Below are 7,993 nucleotides of genomic sequence, written 5' to 3' on the forward strand. Positions count from 1 at the left end.
GAGGGCTATGCACCAGACCTTGAGTGCTGGTCTCAGAGCGGCTCGGACGCGGGGAGCCGCGACGGCGTCTGCAGGGCTCGGGTGGTAGTTCCGCTTAGGTCGAGCCGCGACGCAGTCAGCAGGGCTCCGGTGGTAGGTCCGCTTCGGTCGAGCCGCGACGAGTTCAGCTGGGCTTTGATGGTAATGTTCAACAAGGTCGGGCCGCGATGGCGTCAGCAGGGCCCCAAGGTTCGTGAAGGTCTTTAAGCACGGTGGAGCCGCGACGTCGTCAGCAGGGCTCAAGTGGTGGGTTCAGGGTGAGTCTTCCTCCGTAGGGTCAGCCGCGATCCGATCAGCAGGGCTCTTGACTCCAGGATACAACTACTGCCCTGTTGTTGGGTCGCCCCAGATATAGGACGGGAGCCCTTTGATGTCCGGACCCTTGCGCCCGGAGGGGGCGGAGAGGCCGAGTAGGGAGCGGCTAGACGCCCAGCAGGAGAGGCGCCAGGCCCCAGAGAGCTGTGGGGCGATCGCACCTAGGTGTGGAAGGACGGTTGGGGGTCCCATCGATACTGCCCTCTGCCGGGAGTGGGAAGGGCTCATGTGGTATCCCCCGGGCCAGGGGTTGGCGTCTCGATGTCGGGCCTCGCTGGGACCGAGGCCGGGTAGAGCAGGGTCACGCAGGTGGTCACGTGAAGTGACGTATAATCCAAAATGGAGGAGCCCCGATGTGCATGGGACCTCGTGTGGCTTAGCGCGGGGAAACAGGACCACGCCACGAGGCCGGCTCCCACAATTTATGTCTCCACGGTGGAACTGTCTATGCGACATGTGTGTGGATAGGCATGGAATTCTGCCTGCCCTATGCCCAATATTTGTGTCTGCAACTACTATGATGTGCCCTTTCCTGTCCATAACAATGAACGTCCAACTGCAGAAATATCTGTATAGCAGAGGATTTTTACCACTTAAAGGTTTAGGGGTCGATTCTGATCCGGGTCGGACAGCCCTCCGAGAGCTGTTCGTAGCCTTGCCTTACGACCGACACGTCCCGGGAGCCGGTCCGTCCGGGCAATGAAGTACGATGCGCATAACTGACACAATTCCGTCCGACACGTAGGCTGCGATTCCAGCAGCATTTCCCATACGAGCCTTACCTCCGAACGCCGATTCGAGTCGCCCGGAAGCAGTTCCCACAGCACTTTCTGGCCAGACAAGTACGATGCGCAAATCATACGTGCCGGACGGCTCGCCACTAGCAGCACATCACAGCATACTTGGAGAGCTGCATATCAAGTCCGATTCACGCCACAACACAATCCACGGCTATGAGACGGACCAATTCTCAACGTGTACGAGACAGAGCAACGAGCAGCAAGTACAAGACGAACCAACTATGAATCCCATCGCGCAGGTCATCCCAGTACTATACATCTATGACCGGATCAGGAACAGATGCGCACTACGCAGACGGTCAGTCAGAGACCCCCACAAATAAACATCAAGAACACGTGGAATGCCACACGCACATGGGGGGTCAAATCCCTTGCAAAAGCAAAACCACAGTGGTAGCATGGTCCCCACTACCAGCAGTCACCACACCTAGGGGGGGTGCCCATCACCACTTCTCTCCCCACTCATAGGGGGATGTATGCCCTGCACCACTCCCCTCCCCACTCATAGGGGTATATATACCCTGCACCACTACCCTCCCCACTCATAGGGGGATGTATGCCCTGCACCACTACCCTCCCCACTCATAGGGGGATGTATGCCCTGCACCACTACCCTCCCCACTCAAAGGGGGATGTATGCCCTGCACCCCTCCCCACAACTCATGAGGGGATGTATGTCCTGTACCAGTACCCTCCCCACTCATAGGGGGATGTATGCCCTGCACCACTACCCTCCCCACTCATAGGGGGATGTATGCCCTGCACCCCTCCCCACAACTCATACAGTGCTGTATGCCCTGCACCACTACCCTCCCCACTCATAGGGGGATGCATACCCTGCACCACTCCCCACAACACATACAGTGCTGTATGCCCTGCACCACTACCCTCCCCAATCATAGGGGGATGTATGCCCTGCACCACTACCCTCCCCACTCATAGGGGGATGTATGCCCTGCACCACTACCCTCCCCACTCAAAGGGGGATGTATGCCCTGCACCACTCCCCACAACTCATGAGGGGATGTATGTCCTGTACCAGTACCCTCCCCACTCATAGGGGGATGTATGCCCTGCACCACTACCCTCCCCACTCAAAGGGGGATGTATGCCCTGCACCCCTCCCCACAACTCATGAGGGGATGTATGTCCTGTACCAGTACCCTCCCCACTCATAGGGGGATGTATGCCCTGCACCACTACCCTCCCCACTCATAGGGGGATGTATGCCCTGCACCCCTCCCCACAACTCATACAGTGCTGTATGCCCTGCACCACTACCCTCCCCACTCATAGGGGGATGCATACCCTGCACCACTCCCCACAACACATACAGTGCTGTATGCCCTGCACCACTACCCTCCCCAATCATAGGGGGATGTATGCCCTGCACCACTACCCTCCCCACTCATAGGGGGATGTATGCCCTGCACCACTACCCTCCCCACTCAAAGGGGGATGTATGCCCTGCACCCCTCCCCACAACTCATGAGGGGATGTATGTCCTGTACCAGTACCCTCCCCACTCATAGGGGGATGTATGCCCTGCACCACTACCCTCCCCACTCATAGGGGGATGTATGCCCTGCACCCCTCCCCACAACTCATACAGTGCTGTATGCCCTGCACCACTACCCTCCCCACTCATAGGGGGATGCATACCCTGCACCACTCCCCACAACACATACAGTGCTGTATGCCCTGCACCACTACCCTCCCCAATCATAGGGGGATGTATGCCCTGCACCACTACCCTCCCCACTCATAGGGGGATGTATGCCCTGCACCACTACCCTCCCCACTCAAAGGGGGATGTATGCCCTGCACCACTCCCCACAACTCATGAGGGGATGTATGTCCTGTACCAGTACCCTCCCCACTCATAGGGGGATGTATGCCCTGCACCACTACCCTCCCCACTCATAGGGGGATGTATGCCCTGCACCCCTCCCCACAACTCATACAGTGCTGTATGCCCTGCACCACTACCCTCCCCACTCATAGGGGGATGTATGCCCTGCACCACTCCCCACAACGCATACAGTGCTGTATGCCCTGCACCACTACCCTCCCCACTCATAGGGGGATGTATGCCCTGTACCACTACTCTCCCCACTTATAGGGGGATGTATCCCCTGCACAACTACCCCCCCCCCACTCATAGGGGGATGTTTGCCCTGCACCACTACCCTCCCCACTCATAGGGGGATGTATGCCCTGCACCACTATCCTCCTCACTCATAGGGGGATGTATGCCCTGCACCACTACCCTCCCCACTCATAGGGGGATGTATGCCCTGCACCACTCCCCACAACTCATACAGTGCTGTATGCCCTGCACCACTACCCTCCCCACTCATAGGGGGGTGTATGCCCTGCACCACTACCCTCCCCACTAATCGGGGGATTTATGCCCTGCACCACTACCCTCCCCACTCATAGGGGGATGTATGCCCTGCACCACTCCCCACAACACATACAGTGCTGTATGCCCTGCACCACTACCTTCCCCACTCAAAGGGGGATGTATGTCCTGCACCACTACCCTCCCCACTCATAGGGGCTGTATGCCCTGCACCACTACCCTCCCCACTCATAGGTGGATGTATGCCCTGCACCACTCCCCACAACTCATAGGGGGCTGTATCACCAGACCAGCATTTGTGACTACTGCACCCAACACCACAACCAATGTTTTGGCAATGTGGTGGTTGTGCCACTTACAAACATAGACATGAGAGGCAATGAATGCTGTGTATCACAAGAACTCCCTCTGCCATGTGAAGACAAGCATTGGCCATGACCCCTGACAATGCCAACAGTGTACAATTAGACTGTGTGAAAAGGGAGCATCAAGATGCATACACATATCTCTACAAACAGACACACAAACTGCAGAATCCTGTTGAGGCTGTTGATGTTAGGTGACAAAGTCACATACCATGGCAGCATTGGGACATACCAAACATGATCAATCTGCAGGATGATGATCTACAAGACGCTTGGACAATAGGGACAATCACACAAACAACATCCCCCCCAATGGAACGCTGAAGCCACACCAATGCAGAGGCACAGATGTACAAACACAGACAGGCAGCCACACACTCCATATCATACACAACATGTGTGTGTGTGTCACAGTTTCCCCAGGCTACTGCACAACGCATTCCAGTGGGCTGAACTACAATGACACACGTGTTCACTGTGCCATACAAAAGTAAGTCTTTGACTGGGCACACCTGGGGGGGCAAGCAGGCATTGTCAGGTAAGCGGGATCACAAAGGATTCATGTGACACAAGGTGGGTGGAACAGCTACCAACATAGCAAGAGACAGACCCAACACAGCACTACCCTCTAGTCCCCTATATTTGTGGTGCATTAGCCTGTACGCCAATCCCACTGTGATGATAAAGCTAGGTTTTCCCCATACTGCGTAGCACAGTCAGATGTGTGTCCTGGGTCATGTGTCCGGGACCACAAACTCAGATCACACCTCCATAAACACACATCACTGGCCATGGCTTGCAAACAATGGGCAAAAAGTAGTTATGGGCCCAGACATGAAACAACTCCCATTTTGCAAACATCAACACCACACACCTTGATCTGCAAGAATGTGCATCAGCTAGGCACACAGGGACCGGTGCTATTGCTCATGAACACATGACAATCCCAGGGGTGGTGGGGGGATTAAAGGTACCCACAAATCCTCACACATGGGCTGACAACAACACCTGTGAAGGTCTGCCACACTGCATAGCATGCGGCACATCGACATTACGTGAAAACTACACATTTCATTCCGAACCCTGCCAGACACATCTACACCAATGTTGAACCACAGGAGAGCCACAACGCACAAATGTCGACACCTTCCAACATAGCAGCAATGACCCTGATGATAGGGAGTAGTCACACACACACACACACACAAGTGAGCTTGTCAATGACATATACCACATAGGGAAAACAACATGATGTTGCTAACACATAAGTGCCAATGGTAATCCAGAATGTCTCCCACGTGTTTTGGGCAACAACCCTGGAATTTACTAATGAAACATCCAGGGATGACAGCCTAATTATCAGTAGTGTGTCATGCACCTACATCCCAGAAAAGGCAGGGCAAAGAAGTTACATGAACACAGGCCAAGTCAGCAAATCCACAAAACGGGTACATCTTTCTGGAACACAGGCTGCGTCCAGAAAAGGGAAGTGAACACACACAGACATGCTCACACAACACACACCATGTGCCCAGGCAATGTCATGGAATGACACAATGCCATGATGGGACTGCACTCCTGGGGAAGGTCAGCTGTGCCACATTTTGTCTGTGCAGGCTCCTGTCATGCCAGCACAAGACTTGCCCAGTGATCCAACTACTACAACTCAAGAAAAGCAATGGGCACATAAGCTTGTGTACGGGAGTTCTCCCTCAGTCATCTGCACATATGCAATACACATGTAGACCAAGTTGGACAGATGACACAGATGACTTGTGTAACATGGATGCACAAACATGCCTGTCCAGTGGAGATTGCCCAAGTCAGGGAATCTTACCATGTGCCCAAATGTAAGCACAACTTTTGTGCAACAGTGTATGCCAAAAATGTCAAGTAGCAAACCCACAGATAAATTCCTGGTCACAACATTTTGCCATCATTACACCCTGAAATTGCAGCTAAGGATGTCATGGATACATAGCAGAAAAGTACACATACCCCATAGACCACATGGAGTACATCACATCAACAACTCATTCTGTTATACCTTTAAAACACCTGTACAACAGCAAGTCCATGACACTCATCATAGACATCATGTACATTTGAAGCAACACCACTGGATAACAAAAAATGGCTTTATTAAGCACATAACTGATTGAAACTGTTAAGTCCACATTGTCAAAAGGCCAATGGCCAGTCCATGTTAGGAGTCCTCCCAGGGTGAAATGTGACAAGTTGTCACCCATCGCTTGCCTGCACTGCTATGGGCAGGGGCCATCTCCCCTTGGAGGGGCAGGCCAGGCACCGCAGGGACAGGATCAGGGGACAGCAGAATGGGGCAGGGGAGGGCTGGTGGGTGCAGGAGTGTCACTGGCAACTGCAGCGGAGGCGTCTGGCACTGTGGGCACCGTCACCACGGCATGGCCCAAGTCCAATGGGGTGTGTACTGACATCAATGCAGGGCCCAAGTCAGGCGGGGTTGTTACCGGCACCACTGCAGTGGGCAGGTCAGATGGTTGGGATGGGGCCTCCACTGCAGTGCAAAACTCCAAGGGAGTGTCATGGGGCTCAAGTGAGGTTGGCAGGACAGAGGGGAGGGACTCGGTCCCCACATCAGTGGCAGGAACAGGCTGAGCATGTGAGGTGGGGGTGGAAGTGCATGTGGTAGGAGAGGATGGCCTAATCATTTTGGGGATGCAGTATTGGTGTTTAGGGGAACCAGGGGCAGGGTGTGGTGGGGGACCTGTGGAGTGGTGGCCTGGGGGCTGCAGGAAGGAGAATGTGACTTTGACCTGTGGGATTGGGGGGGTCTGGCTCTTCCTGCACCAGAGGGGCTTGCTGATGGGGGCCTCAGTGTCTGGGCACCTGGGGGAGGGTGTCTGTGTGGCAGGGGAACTCCCCCCTGTGCGTGGTGACTTCCTCTTCCCCTTGTGCGTCTGAGCAGATGGATCGGTGGGGAAGAGGCCAAGGTCACAGAGGAAGAGCTGCTTGGAAGTGGGGGTTGCAGGTGAGGCAGGGGAAGTGCTTTTGGAGGAAGAGGCATCTGAGGTCTGCGGAGTGCTCGTGGATGCCTGTTTGTGTGTCGGTGACCCATCCCCTGTGTGTGTGCCATCAGTCCCTGGAGTGTGCTTGCCTGTGGATTTTGTTTTGGACTTGCGTGATTGTGTGCTGCCTGGGTCTGTTGTGGTGCGTGCTGGTGCTGGTGTGTGTGTGCGTTGGTCTGGTAGGGTAGCAGGGACTGTGGGTGGTGCAGAGGTAGGAGGGGTGAGGGACTGTTGGAGGAGGGACACTGCTGCCATCTATGTGGAGGCCATGGACTGAATGGTCCGATGTAGGGCAGACAGCTTGGATGAGATGCCCTCCATGAAGGACACCAGTTGAGTCAACAGAGTGGTGTGGGAATGGAGGACACTCATCATTGCTGTCTGCCCTACATGGAGCTGCTTCAGTAAGTCCACAGACTCCACACTGAGGGCAGCAGGGGAGACTGGGGCAGAGGGTGCGGTGCCTGGACCAAAGGAGACATGTTCCCTCACAAGGGGGCCTCCGTGGACATCTGGGATGACGGCAGATGGGAGGGTGGAGATGGTGGTGGTGTCGGGGACAGACTTGCTAGGTGTTGTCTGGGGTCTGCTAACACCCGTCTCCACAAGGGAGTCCTCACTGGAGATGCTGTGTTCCTCAGCAGAGGTGTTTGTACCTGAGGTCTCCTCTGTGTGGCTTCCCTCACCCTCTGTGCTGCTGGGTCCCTCCAACTCCTCTGAAGCTGACCCAGTCTGGCTCTGTGGCTCCTCTTGGTCCATGGAGCTGTCTCCTCCAGTATTCGTCGATGTATCTGCAATCAATCGGTATAAACAGATCCACATCAGTCACCTGTTTCACCTGACAAATCACAGTCGGTAAAGCACATCACAGAGTACGGCTTTGCATCAAGTGCCAGATATTGCGAACAGTGGAGACATCATTTGGAAATGACACCTGTCAGTCTGCAAGTCAACCATGCCCCTCAGATCCTGCCCATCTATTGACCCATCTGCCTGGGACATGTTGTCTGCCACTTCTCATATGTGTGCACAAGCACCACATAGACATATCTCTGAACTGCA

This window comes from Triturus cristatus, chromosome 6 (genome assembly GCF_964204655.1).
Source record: "Triturus cristatus chromosome 6, aTriCri1.1, whole genome shotgun sequence".
NCBI classification, from domain to species: domain Eukaryota; kingdom Metazoa; phylum Chordata; class Amphibia; order Caudata; family Salamandridae; genus Triturus; species Triturus cristatus.